The sequence below is a fragment of the Triticum dicoccoides genome, chromosome 3A (genome assembly GCF_002162155.2).
Source record: "Triticum dicoccoides isolate Atlit2015 ecotype Zavitan chromosome 3A, WEW_v2.0, whole genome shotgun sequence".
Taxonomy (NCBI): domain Eukaryota; kingdom Viridiplantae; phylum Streptophyta; class Magnoliopsida; order Poales; family Poaceae; genus Triticum; species Triticum dicoccoides.
In genome coordinates, this window is record NC_041384.1 from 648,433,713 (window position 1) to 648,450,704 (window position 16,992).

The following is a 16,992-nucleotide window of genomic DNA, read 5'->3' on the forward strand; positions in this document are numbered from 1 at the left end:
GGGAGAGGCAGGCAGGCAGGGAGGGAGGTGGCGTGGCGAGGTGGCGCGCGCGCGCGCCGGGCACGCTCCCCTCCCTCTGTCGAGGACGAAGACGACAGAGGAGGGGGCGGGCTGGGCCGCCTGCTGGCTGGGCCGGCTTGCTGCTGGGCTGCACAGGGGGAGCCCCAGGTAAGCTTCTCCTTCTTTTATTTTTTTTGTTTTCTAATTTTCTGACATTAGTTTTGATTTAATAAAATATTAAATCAATTTATTACCTTATGCCAATTTTTGCAGGAGCTAGATATAATATTCCAGAGCTCCTTTATAAATGGCATAATTTTTGGACCATATTTCATATATATAGCAATATATTTCCAAAGCAAATATTTATCGAATTAATCCAAATGGCTAAAATAAATACCATGAGCTCCTAAAATATTGTTTTGATTTTTATCTCTGTCCAATATTTTCAGAGAGCAACATGAGCATTTTCTTGGACCCTTTTGGAGAAATTTTTATTTGGGTCATTTTCAAAAATGATTCTGAGGGTTCCACCAATCCTCATTTCAAACTTAAATGAAATTTAAACATGATGCACAAATGACTAGCTAGTCTAGGTCATACCAGACTAGGGATGTGACAACTCGCCCCCTCTTGAAAAAATCTCATCCCGAGATTCAAGGGTTGACGGAAAGAAAGCGGGGTACTCCAGTCGAAGACGATCTTCTCGCTCCCAAGTAGCTTCTCTCTCGGAATGATGAGACCACTGAACTTTGAGAAACTTGATGTTCTGACGTCGAGTGACACGCTCTGCTTGATCAAGAATGCGAACCGGGTACTCTCGGTATGTGAGGTTATCTTGGAGATCAAGCGTTTCATGGTCCACTCCGCGGATGGGATCCGAGAAGCAACGCCTGAGTTGAGATACGTGGAAGACATCATGAATTCGAGAAAGATGTGGGGGTAGTTCCAATTGGTAGGCAACCTCTCCTCGTTTAGCGAGAATACGAAAAGGACCAATGTAACGAGGAGCCAACTTGCCCTTGATACCGAAACGATGGGTACCCTTCAAAGGAGTAACCCGAAGGTAAGCTTGGTCGCCAATTTCATAAGTCATATCCTTATGATGACGATCATACTGACTCTTTTGACGAGATTGGGCTGTTTTCAAATTCTCACGAATGATGCGAACTTGCTCTTCTGCCTCCTGGATCATGTCCGGTCCAAAGAATTGTCTTTCACCGGTTTCTGACCAGTTCAAAGGTGTTCGACATCTTCGTCCATAGAGAACCTCAAAAGGAGCTTTCTTGAGGCTGGATTGGTAGCTATTGTTATAAGCAAACTCGGCGAAAGGAAGACATTTCTCCCAATCCATACCGAATGAGATAATGCAAGCTCTGAGCATGTCTTCGAGAATTTGATTGACCCGTTCCACCTGACCACTCGACTGAGGGTGGAAAGCGGTACTGAAGGAAAGATGGGTTCCCATGGCAGTTTGGAAACTCTCCCAGAAATGAGAAGTGAAAAGACTGCCACGGTCTGAATTGATCTCTAGTGGAACACCATGAAGTGACACTATTCGAGAAATATATAAGTCAGCAAGCTGACTAGCAGTGATATTTTCTCGAACAGGAAGGAAGTGAGCCACTTTGGAAAGACGATCAACGACTACGAAGATAGCGTTATTCCCTCTCTTGGTCCTGGGAAAGCCGGTGATGAAGTCCATACCAACTTTATCCCATTTCCATTCAGGAATAGCTAAAGGCTGAAGGGTGCCAGCAGGCCTTTGATGCTCTGCCTTAACGCGACGACAAACGTCACAGTTAGCAATAAACTGAGCGATTTCTCTCTTCATCCTAGTCCACCAGAACCTCTGGCGTAGGTTCTGATACATCTTAGTACTACCGGGATGAATCGTGAGAGGAGATTCATGCGCCTCCTTAAGAATCAATTGTCGCAGATGTTGATTCTTGGGAACCACCAAGCGATTCTCAAAGAAAAGAACACCACGATCATCCATAGAGAAACACCCACCAACTCCCTTCTTAATGTTTCTCTTAATGCGGATAACCCCCCTATCAAACTTCTGGTCAGAGATGATCTGATCCTCAAGGGTAGGTTTCGCCACCAAGGTAGAAAGGAATCCGCGAGGAGCAATGTGAAGGTTAAGCTTACAGAATTCCTCATGGAGAAGTGGTTGGCCTTGCTGCAACATGAGATTGTTGCAATAGGATTTACGACTTAGAGCATCAGCCATGACATTGGCTTTGCCTGGGGTGTAGGTAATCCCTAGATCATAATCTGTGAGCAACTCCAACCAACGTCTTTGCCTAAGGTTCAGATCCGGTTGGGTGAAGATATACTTGAGACTCTGGTGATCGGTGTAGATCTCGCAACGTTTACCAAGGAGGTAATGTCGCCAGGTCTTGAGTGCATAGACTACGGCTGCAAGCTCTAGATCATGTGTAGGATAATTCTCCTCATGTGGATGCAACTGTCGAGATGCATAGGCAATCACATGACGATCCTGCATAAGAATGCAACCTAGTCCCTGTCGTGAGGCGTCGCAGTAGATAATAAAGTCTTTAGTGAAATCCGGTGGCACAAGTATGGGAGCAGAAGTCAGGCGTCTTTTCAGTTCCTGAAAACTGTACTCACACTGTGGGGACCACTCGAACTTTTTATCTTTCTTGAGAAGTTTCGTGAGGGGTTTGGCTACTTTGGAGAAGTTTTCAACAAAGCGGCGACAATAGCTGGCTAGACCAAGGAAACTCCTAGCTTGTTTAACGGTCTCAGGTGGAGTCCAATCGAGAACGGCTTGAACTCTCTCGGGATTGACAGCAATGCCCTTACCAGAGATTACGTGACCTAAGTAGGTCACTTCTGACAACCAAAATTCACACTTGGAGAACTTGGCATAAAGGCGGTGCTCTCTGAGTTTTTCTAACACAAGTCTAAGATGTTCGGCATGCTCTTCCTCGTTCTTCGAGTAAATAAGAATATCATCGAGGTAAACCACGACGAACTTATCTAAGTACTCCATGAAGATCGAGTTCATCAAGCGGGAGAATGTGGCTGGGGCGTTGGTTAGGCCAAAGGACATGACGGTGTACTCGTACTGACCATAACGAGTGACAAAAGCTGTCTTGGGAATATCCCCATTTCTGATTTTGATTTGGTGGTATCCCAACCTTAAATCCATCTTGGAGAAGACTGAGGATCCAGCGAGCTGATCATACAGGTCGTTGATCCTGGGGAGCGGATACTTGTTCTTTATCGTGACCAAATTAACGGGTCGATAATCAACGACCATCCGGTCCGTACCGTCTTTCTTCTTGACAAAGAGGACGGGGCAAGCCCAAGGAGAAGAACTAGGACGGATGAAACCCTTTTGCAAGGACTCATCGAGTTGTTTCTTAAGCTCGGCTAGTTCTAGGGGTGCCATCTTGTAAGGTCTCCGGGAGATTGGAGCTGTTCCTGGGATAAGATCTATGACGAACTCTACATCTCTGTCAGGTGGAACACCTAGCAGTTCCTATGGAAAGACATCTGGAAAGTCACGAACTACCGGGATATCTTCAAGGTCTGGAAGAGGGCTGGCATTAAGAGAATAGAGCTGACGCTTTGCAACTCTAGTGGAGACAGTGACTATCTTGCCAGATGGGTGTGTAAGCTGAACAGAGCTGGAGTAACAATCAATCTTGGCATGATGAGCTGTCATCCAGTCCATACCCAAGATGATGTTAATATCTGAGGACTTGAGGGCTACAAGTGATGCAAGGAATACAAGTCTATCAACAAGAATTTCGTTACCATGGCTGATTCTGGTGGTCTGCCATCTAGACCCTGGGGTTTGGATTTCAAGCGGAGTTGGCATATCACAAAATGACATGTCGTGCAAACGAGCATAGCCTTCAGAAATGAAGGAGTGAGATGCTCCAGTATCGAATAGAACTGATGCTGGGTGACAATTGACAAGGAGTGTACCAAGAACAACATCCGGATCATCATGAGCGTCTTTAGCTGAGACGTGATGCACACGTCCACGTTCAGTGGGGGCTGACTTGACACTGATCATCTTGCGTGATGGCTTAACACAGCCAACAGTCTTCTCGGCCTGGGGTGGAGCATAACTAGTCTGAGAGCAGTCACGTGCATAGTGTCCTGGCTTCCCGCATGTGAAGCAAGTCCCTGAGGTTGGACGTGGACCCGCACTGACAAACGGTCTACCAGTAGGCCTGGGTGAAACATATGACTAAGCTGGGTGAGGCACCACATGGGATGACCTCGGTGCATAACCGGAAGGAAGAGCAGAGTTTGGAACCCAAATCCGGCGCTTCTGGGAACTAGAGCCAGAGGAAGATCCCAAATCACGGGTGTGCTTACGAGACTCTTCGTAAGTGAGCTGAGCTGTCTCTGCATTAATGGCCTTGTTCACAAGGGCTTGGAATGTGTCGCAATGATGCAGGTGGAGATCACGGCGCAACTTGGGGTTGAGACCCTTCCGGAACCTAGCTTGCTTCTTGGCGTCCGTGGACACTTCTTCTATGGCATAACGGGCGAGGTTCTCGAACTCTCTGCTATAAGCATCAACAGCCATCTTACTCTGGGTGAAACTACAGAACTCTTCTCTCTTGCGATCAAGGAGGGCCTGGGGAATGTGATGCTCGCGAAAAACCTCAGTGAAATCTCTCCAGGTAGGAATCTGGCCAGCTGGAAGCATAGCCTCATAGTTCTGCCACCAAAGACTAGCAGGACCTTCCAGGTGATATGTGGCATAAGTGACCTTGTCATCTTCAGCTACGTTCGCAAAACGCAGCTTATGAGTGATGCTACGGAGCCAGTCATCTGCATCGAGTGGCTCGATGGAATGATGAAAGGTAGGTGGGTGCAAGCGAATGAAATCATGAATGGTAGCAGACCCTTTGAACTGATGTGCGGTGTTCTCCTCGATGCGTGCCAACAAACGGTTAGACTCACGCTTGTTCCTCTCCATCTCTAGCATGAACTCTGTCAACGAAGGTTGGTCGGGAGGATCCTCATCCCTACCATCTCCGTGGTTCTGGCTACGAGCAACGGAACTTCGCTTAGCTGATGACATCCTGAGAGACGAACCAAGGACGGAGTCAGCATCAACTATGGAATGTAGAATGTAGGACAAGGAATTAGTATCTCTCGAACTCCTAGGGAAAATTCCGGCAGCATAACGGCAGTAAAATGCTCAGAATGAGACATCCTACTAAAAATGGGGTGGTAACATACTCATCATCATCACTCAAGGTTCTGAGATAGTACTAAACAGACTACACCGGAAGTACTCAAAAACTGGGGTATGACTCTGATCAACCAATCCTATGGAACTACGGAGTAGTAACACGTGATCCTGATAGACGGAAGAGAAGCCTAGTTCCTTAACCCCGTAGGAAAGATAGGATGACTCAGATCAGAAGGCCATGAGGTAAAGGAGTAAAAGAGCCTTACGTTCCTTCCCACAATCAATTCCCTTACATAACTAAAGAATTTCTAGACTCAACTTCGACCAGTATGGCTTGGTAAACCTACAGGCAGTCAGGCTCTGATACCAAAAGCTGTCAGGACCCCGACTCAATGCCACATCGATCTAGCATGTAACGCCTCATATCACTTTGCGGCCTCACGCACGGTATCCCCACGGGTGTCGCCTTACCTTTGCCCGGGACCGTTTGCGCATTTTGGCACACGTATATGATGGTGTCGCTAGCATCCATATGATAAAGAGCCCGGGCTGACATGGCTAGTCGTAAACCCAAAGTGGCACTAACTTACAGGGACAGGCATCCATGACCCAGCATCGAACGTGTAGGTCATCAACGAGTGAATCCAGGCTGTAGCACTGGGCTAACAGGACTCCGGTGAACCGGGCTGTAGCGGGCTAGCAGGACTCCGGTATTCATCGCGTGACATTTCCCCGAAGGGACAGACACAGGATCGAAGAAGGACACATGTCGGCCTGCCTAAGTGTTCCGGAGCAGTAGCAAGCTACCAGGGCTCAGTGGAAGCACTAGGAGACATTTCCCGGTAAGAGAGGCTACTAAGAATAAACAACTAGATAGTCAGATCCCACACATAGCAATACACATTACACGTACGCATAACATGCAAGTATGTGTTGTACAACATGGCATCACAGCATAACTCAACAAACATATAGATAAAGGCTCAGAAGAGCCATCATAGCATTTATTGCAAACAGGGGTCACAAAACCCATCATACAGAGCATACAAGCAACAAGCGGAAGCATTACATGTCTGGGTACAGACATCTACAAATGAAAAAGGCTGAAGAGCCTGACTATCTACAACATCCGATCAAGATCGTAGCTGAGGTACTAGCTACTAGTCGAAGTCCATGAGAACCCTAGTAAGACCGAAGTCTCCGCTGCAAAAACATAAATGAAGCAACATGAGTACAAAGGTACTCAGCAAGACTTACATCAGATCCTATCATACATGCATTTGTATCAAGAGGGTAATGTGGGGTTTAGTTGCAGCATGCCAGCTTTGACTCTGTGGCTATCCTGTTCTACGACTACCAAAACTCTTGAGGTGAGACAACGTACACGAGTCCACTAATCACCACACAATACACTACTATGGATTCATCCCCGTCTCCCTACGAGAAGGCCATCCATAGCACTCACGCTTGTCTTGAGCATTTTATAGTATCCACTTCAAGTTGTCTATGTACCATGTAAGCATCCAAGAAGTCCATAACCGCGGACCCGGCTATTCGAATAGATCATGTTAACCCTGCAGGGGTGTACCTCTTCACACACGCTCTCGCCACTTACCGCCATGTACACGTCATGTATCTCGGCAACCTTCAAGCGGAAGCCTGGCGAGGGTGTCGGCCACGACCTGACTAACCACACAAGACTCTAGTCCAGGTTTATCGCCTATTCGGGTTCCATCCGCAAGGAGATCCGGCCGGGGTGTCGCTCACGGCCCCAAACGATGTGAGCAGGGTTCCCGAGCCCACCAACCGGGTGCCACTCGGTACACCGGGCCACGTGTGCCTAGTCTGTCCCAAGCCCACCCTGCCGGGTGCCACTTGGTAGAAAAATAGCACTACCTACAAACACCAGAAACTAGTTGCGACTCCTGGACAGAGATCAAGTTGGCTAATAAGTCGAGAGGGGCACTTAAGCATTCCAATGTGTGGTAGTATCGAGTCATTGGACAACATACATAGAACTCAGTTCTTAAGGACGGTTCCAGTGAGACAACCCACCATGTACTCCTACATGGCCTCTCACCGCTACCTTTACCAAATCGTGTTTACACACTTAACTCTCAGCATCGGAACACATCGTAACACTCCAATTCATTCCCAATGAACCAGGCCTGACACAACTCTAAGCAATAGCAGGCATAGCATGGTAGGAACACAACATGGCTTCAATCAACTCCTACACATGCTAGTGGGTTTCAACTATTTACTGTGGCAATGACAGGTCATGCAGAGGAATGGGTTCAGCTACCGCAGCACAAAGTAGCATATGAATCGTTGTTGTCCTAATGCAATAACTGAGAGCAGGAGCGAGAGAGTAGGGTTTTATCGAAATGAACAAGGGGGTTTGCTTGCCTGGTAAATCAACAAGGGAGGCACTGCTTCACAGACAGGTACTCTGGAACGTCTCCGGAGCAGGACCTATCGAGAAGGAACGGTGCCGGCAATCAAAACACAATCATATGCAACAATATGATGCATGAGCATGGCATGTAGATGTGATGTTGTTTGAGCTAATGTAACTGGTAAACATTTGGTTTGAAGTCCATTTGAACCAAAGGTTCAAATGCATTTCTAAATTAAGTCTCTTATATATGCCATAATGTGTTTTCCCATATTCAGCATGTATAAGTTGGTTTTTCATGCATGAAAATAATACAGATGGAAAGATTGCATTTTTCTGATAATTTTTCATATATAAATTATTTTAATCTGAGCTGCGGTTGAATTGTTATGAATTTTTGAAGTTTAAAACAATTTCTGGAATTTCCTGATTTAATTTAAATCCAGAAATCATATTATTGCGCCAGCATGACGTCAGCACGACGTCAGCGGTCAACTAGGCTGGTCCGGGTCAAACCTGACGTGTGGGGCCCACACGTTAGTGACAGGGGGGTTAAACAGGGGTTAATTTAGTTCTAATTAAAAGTTAGTGGCGCTGGGGCCCACTGTCAGTGTCAGGGGGGGTTAGTTAACGGTGATTAGCACTAAGCTAATCACCTGCCGCCGGGGCCCACTCGTCAGGCCGGTGAGGTCGTCGGCGGCGACCTCTGGACGCAGCGGCGTCCGCGAAACAGGCCACGGGGGCGGCGTCGGAGAGCACCGGGGCGTAGCCCGGGCTCTCGCGCATCTGGTGGGGCAGGTGGAAGGAGCGGGGGAGGCCGGAGCTCGCCGGAGCAAAGCTCGCGGCGGCGGCCGGAGCTCGGCTTCGAGCGGGAACGGGCTGCGGGGCACGGGGAGGCCACCTGAGGGGCTCGGCGGCACCCTCGTGGCACTGGGAGCGCAATGGAAGGCTCGGTTTGGGCGGAGGCGGGCCGAGACGGCGACGGCGACATGGACGGCGGCGAGAGGCTTCGGCTGTGGTGGTAGCGACGGCTACGACACGGGAACGAGGGGGAGAAGAGAGGGGAAACAGGAAGATGCTCACGGCGATCACGCAGAGCAGCACAGCGGGGTCGGGGGAGACCTGGTGACGGCGAATCGACGGCGGCGGACGGCGGAGCCCGAGGAGGAAGACGATGGCGATGGCGGCGATGGAGGCCGTCCGGAGGTGCGTGGCTCGACGAGGAGGTAGCCGGCGACGTGGCGGAGCTCGTGGACTGCTCAGATGCTCTCGAGGGGCGCGGTGGCTACGACTACGGCGAGCGGCGGCGACGGGCGCGTTCGGGCGGTCGGGAGAGAGAGAACCAGGGGAGGGGGAGGAATGAGAGAGTGGGAGAGAGGTGCGGGGCGTCACGTGGCGTCGTCCGGTCCATCCAGAACGACGAGGGGAGAGGCAGGCAGGCAGGGAGGGAGGTGGCATGGCGCGGTGGCGCGCGCGCGCGCCGGGCACGCTCCCCTCCCTCTGTCGAGGACGAAGACGACAGAGGAGGGGGCGGGCTGGGCCGCCTGCTGGCTGGGCCGGCTTGCTGCTGGGCTGCACAGGGGGGAGCCCCAGGTAAGCTTCTCCTTCTTTTATTTTTTTGTTTTCTAATTTTCTGACATTAGTTTTGATTTAATAAAATATTAAATCAATTTATTACCTTATGCCAATTTTTGCAGGAGCTAGATATAATATTCCAGAGCTCCTTTATAAATGGCATAATTTTTGGACCATATTTCATATATATAGCAATATATTTCCAAAGCAAATATTTATCGAATTAATCCAAATGGCCAAAATAAATACCATGATCTCCTAAAATATTGTTTTGATTTTTATCTCTGTCCAATATTTTCAGAGAGCAACATGAGCATTTTCTTGGACCCTTTTGGAGAAATTTTTATTTGGGTCATTTTCAAAAATGATTCTGAGGGTTCCACCAATCCTCATTTCAAACTTAAATGAAATTTAAACATGATGCACAAATGACTAGCTAGTCTAGGTCATACCAGACTAGGGATGTGACAACTCGCCCCCTCTTGAAAAAATCTCGTCCCGAGATTCAAGGGTTGACGGAAAGAAAGCGGGGTACTCCAGTCGAAGACGATCTTCTCGCTCCCAAGTAGCTTCTCTCTCGGAATGATGAGACCACTGAACTTTGAGAAACTTGATGTTCTGACGTCGAGTGACACGCTCTGCTTGATCAAGAATGCGAACCGGGTACTCTCGGTATGTGAGGTTATCTTGGAGATCAAGCGTTTCATGGTCCACTCCGCGGATGGGATCCGAGAAGCAACGCCTGAGTTGAGATACGTGGAAGACATCATGAATTCGAGAAAGATGTGGGGGTAGTTCCAATTGGTAGGCAACCTCTCCTCGTTTAGCGAGAATACGAAAAGGACCAATGTAACGAGGAGCCAACTTGCCCTTGATACCGAAACGATGGGTACCCTTCAAAGGAGTAACCCGAAGGTAAGCTTGGTCGCCAATTTCATAAGTCATATCCTTATGATGACGATCATACTGACTCTTTTGACGAGATTGGGCTGTCTTCAAATTCTCACGAATGATGCGAACTTGCTCTTCTGCCTCCTGGATCATGTCCGGTCCAAAGAATTGTCTTTCACCGGTTTCTGACCAGTTCAAAGGTGTTCGACATCTTCGTCCATAGAGAACCTCAAAAGGAGCTTTCTTGAGGCTGGATTGGTAGCTATTGTTATAAGCAAACTCGGCGAAAGGAAGACATTTCTCCCAATCCATACCGAATGAGATAACGCAAGCTCTGAGCATGTCTTCGAGAATTTGATTGACCCGTTCCACCTGACCACTCGACTGAGGGTGGAAAGCGGTACTGAAGGAAAGATGGGTTCCCATGGCAGTTTGGAAACTCTCCCAGAAATGAGAAGTGAAAAGACTGCCACGGTCTGAATTGATCTCTAGTGGAACACCATGAAGTGACACTATTCGAGAAATATATAAGTCAGCAAGCTGACTAGCAGTGATATTTTCTCGAACAGGAAGGAAGTGAGCCACTTTGGAAAGACGATCAACGACTACGAAGATAGCGTTATTCCCTCTCTTGGTCCTGGGAAAGCCGGTGATGAAGTCCATACCAACTTTATCCCATTTCCATTCAGGAATAGCTAAAGGCTGAAGGGTGCCAGCAGGCCTTTGATGCTCTGCCTTAACGCGACGACAAACGTCACAGTTAGCAATAAACTGAGCGATTTCTCTCTTCATCCTAGTCCACCAGAACCTCTGGCGTAGGTCCTGATACATCTTAGTACTACCGGGATGAATCGTGGGAGGAGATTCATGCGCCTCCTTAAGAATCAATTGTCGCAGATGTTGATTCTTGGGAACCACCAAGCGATTCTCAAAGAAAACAACACCACGATCATCCATAGAGAAACACCCACCAACTCCCTTCTTAATGTTTCTCTTAATGCGGATAACCCCCCTATCAAACTTCTGGTCAGAGATGATCTGATCCTCAAGGGTAGGTTTCGCCACCAAGGTAGAAAGGAATCCGCGAGGAGCAATGTGAAGGTTAAGCTTACAGAATTCCTCATGGAGAAGTGGTTGGCCTTGCTGCAACATGAGATTGTTGCAATAGGATTTACGACTTAGAGCATCAGCCATGACATTGGCTTTGCCTGGGGTGTAGGTAATCCCTAGATCATAATCTGTGAGCAACTCCAACCAACGTCTTTGCCTAAGGTTCAGATCCGGTTGGGTGAAGATATACTTGAGACTCTGGTGATCGGTGTAGATCTCGCAACGTTTACCAAGGAGGTAATGTCGCCAGGTCTTGAGTGCATAGACTACGGCTGCAAGCTCTAGATCATGTGTAGGATAATTCTCCTCATGTGGATGCAACTGTCGAGATGCATAGGCAATCACATGACGATCCTGCATAAGAATGCAACCTAGTCCCTGTCGTGAGGCGTCGCAGTAGATAATAAAGTCTTTAGTGAAATCCGGTGGCACAAGTATGGGAGCAGAAGTCAGGCGTCTTTTCAGTTCCTGAAAACTGTACTCACACTGTGGGGACCACTCGAACTTTTTATCTTTCTTGAGAAGTTTCGTGAGGGGTTTGGCTACTTTGGAGAAGTTTTCAACAAAGCGGCGACAATAGCTGGCTAGACCAAGGAAACTCCTAACTTGTTTAACAGTCTCAGGTGGAGTCCAATCGAGAACGGCTTGAACTCTCTCGGGATTGACAGCAATGCCCTTACCAGAGATTACGTGACCTAAGTAGGTCACTTCTGACAACCAAAATTCACACTTGGAGAACTTGGCATAAAGGCGGTGCTCCCTGAGTTTTTCTAACACAAGTCTAAGATGTTCGGCATGCTCTTCCTCGTTCTTCGAGTAAATAAGAATATCATCGAGGTAAACCACGACGAACTTATCTAAGTACTCCATGAAGATCGAGTTCATCAAGCGGGAGAATGTGGCTGGGGCGTTGGTTAGGCCAAAGGACATGACGGTGTACTCGTACTGACCATAACGAGTGACAAAAGCTGTCTTGGGAATGTCCCCATTTCTGATTTTGATTTGGTGGTATCCCAACCTTAAATCCATCTTGGAGAAGACTGAGGATCCAGCGAGCTGATCATACAGGTCGTTGATCCTGGGGAGCGGATACTTTTTCTTTATCGTGACCAAATTAACGGGTCGATAATCAATGACCATCCGGTCCGTACCGTCTTTCTTCTTGACAAAGAGGACGGGGCAAGCCCAAGGAGAAGAACTAGGACGGATGAAACCCTTTTGCAAGGACTCATCGAGTTGTTTCTTAAGCTCGGCTAGTTCTAGGGGTGCCATCTTGTAAGGTCTCCGGGAGATTGGAGCTGTTCCTGGGATAAGATCTATGACGAACTCTACATCTCTGTCAGGTGGAACACCTGGCAGTTCCTCTGGAAAGACATCTGGAAAGTCACGAACTACCGGGATATCTTCAAGGTCTGGAAGAGGGCTGGCATTAAGAGAATAGAGCTAACGCTTTGCAACTCTAGTGGAGACAGTGACTATCTTGCCAGATGGGTGTGTAAGCTGAACAGAGCTGGAGTAACAATCAATCTTGGCATGATGAGCTGTCATCCAGTCCATACCCAAGATGATGTTAATATTTGAGGACTTGAGGGCTACAAGTGATGCAAGGAATACAAGTCTATCAACAAGAATTTCGTTACCATGGCTGATTCTGGTGGTCTGCCATCTAGACCCTGGGGTTTGGATTTCAAGCGGAGTTGGCATATCACAAAATGACATGTCGTGCAAACGAGCATAGCCTTCAGAAATGAAGGAGTGAGATGCTCCAGTATCGAATAGAACTGATGCTGGGTGACAATTGACAAGGAGTGTACCAAGAACGACATCCGGATCATCATGAGCGTCTTTAGATGAGACGTGATGCACACGTCCACGTTCAGTGGGGGCTGACTTGACACTGATCATCTTGCGTGATGGCTTAACACAGCCAACAGTCTTCTCGGCCTGGGGTGGAGCATAACTAGTCTGAGAGCAGTCACGTGCATAGTGTCCTGGCTTCCCGCATGTGAAGCAAGTCCCTGAGGTTGGACGTGGACCCGCACTGACAAACGGTCTACCAGTAGGCCTGGGTGAAACATATGACTGAGCTGGGTGAGGCACCACATGGGATGACCTCGGTGCATAACCGGAAGGAAGAGCGGAGTTTGGAACCCAAATCCGGCGCTTCTGGGAACTAGAGCCAGAGGAAGATCCCAAATCACGGGTGTGCTTACGAGACTCTTCGTAAGTGAGCTGAGTTGTCTCTGCATTAATGGCCTTGTTCACAAGGGCTTGGAATGTGTCGCAATGATGCAGGTGGAGATCACGGCGCAACTTGGGGTTGAGACCCTTCCGGAACCTAGCTTGCTTCTTGGCGTCCGTGGACACTTCTTCTGTGGCATAACGGGCGAGGTTCTCGAACTCTCTGCTATAAGCATCAACAGCCATCTTACTCTGGGTGAAACTACAGAACTCTTCTCTCTTGCGATCAAGGAGGGCCTGGGGAATGTGATGCTCGCGAAAAACCTCAGTGAAATCTCTCCAGGTAGGAATCTGGCCAGCTGGAAGCATAGCCTCATAGTTCTGCCACCAAAGACTAGCAGGACCTTCCAGGTGATATGTGGCATAAGTGACCTTGTCATGTTCAGCTACGTTCGCAGAACGCAGCTTATGAGTGATGCTACGGAGCCAGTCATCTGCATCGAGTGGCTCGATGGAATGATGAAAGGTAGGTGGGTGCAAGCGAATGAAATCATGAATGGTAGCAGACCCTTTGAACTGATGTGCGGTGTTCTCCTCGATGCGTGCCAACAAACGGTTAGACTCACGCTTGTTCCTCTCCATCTCTAGCATGAACTCTGTCAACGAAGGCTGGTCGGGAGGATCCTCATCCCTACCATCTCCGTGGTTCTGGCTATGAGCAACGGAACTTCGCTTAGCTGATGACATCCTGAGAGACGAACCAAGGACGGAGTCAGCATCAACTATGGAATGTAGAATGTAGGACAAGGAATTAGTATCTCTCGAACTCCTAGGGAAAATTTCGGCAGCATAACGGCAGTAAAATGCTCAGAATGAGACATCCTACTAAAAATGGGGTGGTAACATACTCATCATCATCACTCAAGGTTCTGAGATAGTACTAAACAGACTACACCGGAAGTACTCAAAAACTGGGGTATGACTCTGATCAACCAATCCTATGGAACTACGGAGTAGTAACACGTGATCCTGATAGACAGAAGAGAAGCCTAGTTCCTTAACCCCGTAGGAAAGATAGGATGACTCAGATCAGAAGGCCATGAGGTAAAGGAGTAAAACAGCCTTACGTTCCTTCCCACAATCAATTCCCTTACATAACTAAAGAATTTCTAGACTCAACTTCGACCAGTATGGCTTGGTAAACCTACAGGCAGTCAGGCTCTGATACCAAAAGCTGTCGGGACCCCGACTCAATGCCACATCGATCTAGCATGTAACGCCTCATATCACTTTGCGGCCTCACGCACGGTATCCCCACGGGTGTCGCCTTACCTTTGCCCGGGACCGTTTGCGCATTTTGGCACACGTATATGATGGTGTCGCTAGCATCCATATGATAAAGAGCCCGGGCTGACATGGCTAGTCGTAAACCCAAAGTGGCACTAACTTACAGGGATAGGCATCCATGACCCAGCATCGAACGTGTCGGTCATCAACGAGTGAATCCAGGCTGTAGCACTGGGCTAATAGGACTCCGGTGAACCGGGCTGTAGCGAGCTAGCAGGACTCCGGTATTCATCGCGTGACATTTCCCCGAAGGGACAGACACAGGATCGAAGAAGGACACATGCCGGCCTGCCTAAGTGTTCCGGAGCAGTAGCAAGCTACCAGGGCTCAGTGGAAGCACTAGGAGACATTTCCCGGTAAGAGAGGCTACTAAGAATAAACAACTAGATAGTCAGATCCCACACATAGCAATACACATTACACGTACGCATAACATGCAAGTATGTGCTGTACAACATGGCATCACAGCATAACTCAACAAACATATAGATAAAGGCTCAGAAGAGCCATCATAGCATTTATTGCAAACAGGGGTCACAAAACCCATCATACAGAGCATACAAGCAACAAGCGGAAGCATTACATGTCTGGGTACAGACATCTACAAATGAAAAAGGCTGAAGAGCCTGACTATCTACAACATCCGATCAAGATCGTAGCTGAGGTACTAGCTACTAGTCGAAGTCCATGAGAACCCTAGTAAGATCGAAGTCTCCGCTGCAAAAACATAAATGAAGCAACATGAGTACAAAGGTACTCAGTAAGACTTACATCAGATCCTATCATACATGCATTTGTATCAAGAGGGTAATGTGGGGTTTAGTTGCAGCATGCCAGCTTTGACTCTGTGGCTATCCTGTTCTACGACTACCAGAACTCTTGAGGTGAGACAACGTACACGAGTCCACTAATCACCACACAATACACTACTATGGATTCATCCCCGTCTCCCTACGAGAAGGCCATCCATAGCACTCACGCTTGTCTTGAGCATTTTATAGTATCCACTTCAAGTTGTCTATGTACCATGTAAGCATCCAAGAAGTCCATAACCGCGGACCCGGCTATTCGAATAGATCATGTTAACCCTGCAGGGGTGTACCTCTTCACACACGCTCTCGCCACTTACCGCCATGTACACGTCATGTATCTCGGCAACCTTCAAGCGGAAGCCTGGCGAGGGTGTCGGCCACGACCTGACTAACCACACAAGACTCTAGTCCAGGTTTATCGCCTATTCGGGTTCCATCCGCAAGGAGATCCAGCCGGGGTGTCGCTCACGGCCCCAAACGATGTGAGCAGGGTTCCCGAGCCCACCAACCGGGTGCCACTCGGTACACCGGGCCATGTGTGCCTAGTCTGTCCCAAGCCCACCCTGCCGGGTGCCACTTGGTAGAAAAATAGCACTACCTACAAACACCAGAAACTAGTTGCGACTCCTGGACAGAGATCAAGTTGGCTAATAAGTCGAGAGGGGCACTTAAGCATTCCAATGTGTGGTAGTATCGAGTCATTGGACAACATACATAGAACTCAGTTCTTAAGGACGGTTCCAGTGAGACAACCCACCATGTACTCCTACATGGCCTCTCACCGCTACCTTTACCAAATCGTGTTTACACACTTAACTCTCAGCATCGGAACACATCGTAACACTCCAATTCATTCCCAATGAACCAGGCCTGACACAACTCTAAGCAATAGCAGGCATAGCATGGTAGGAACACAACAATGGCTTCAATCAACTCCTACACATGCTAGTGGGTTTCAACTATTTACTGTGGCAATGACAGGTCATGCAGAGGAATGGGTTCAGCTACCGCAGCACAAAGTAGCATATGAATCGTTGTTGTCCTAATGCAATAACTGAGAGCAGGAGCGAGAGAGTAGGGTTTTATCAAAATGAACAAGGGGGTTTGCTTGCCTGGTAAATCAACAAGGGAGGCACTGCTTCACAGACAGGTACTCTGGAACGTCTCCGGAGCAGGACCTATCGAGAAGGAACGGTGCCGGCAATCAAAACACAATCATATGCAACAATATGATGCATGAGCATGGCATGTAGATGTGATGCTGTTTGAGCTAATGTAACTGGTAAACATTTGGTTTGAAGTCCATTTGAACCAAAGGTTCAAATGCATTTCTAAATTAAGTCTCTTATATATGCCATAATGTGTTTTCCCATATTCAGCATGTATAAGTTGGTTTCTCATGCATGAAAATAGTACAGATGGAAAGATTGCATTTTTCTGATAATTTTTCATATATAAATTATTTTAATCTGAGCTGCGGTTGA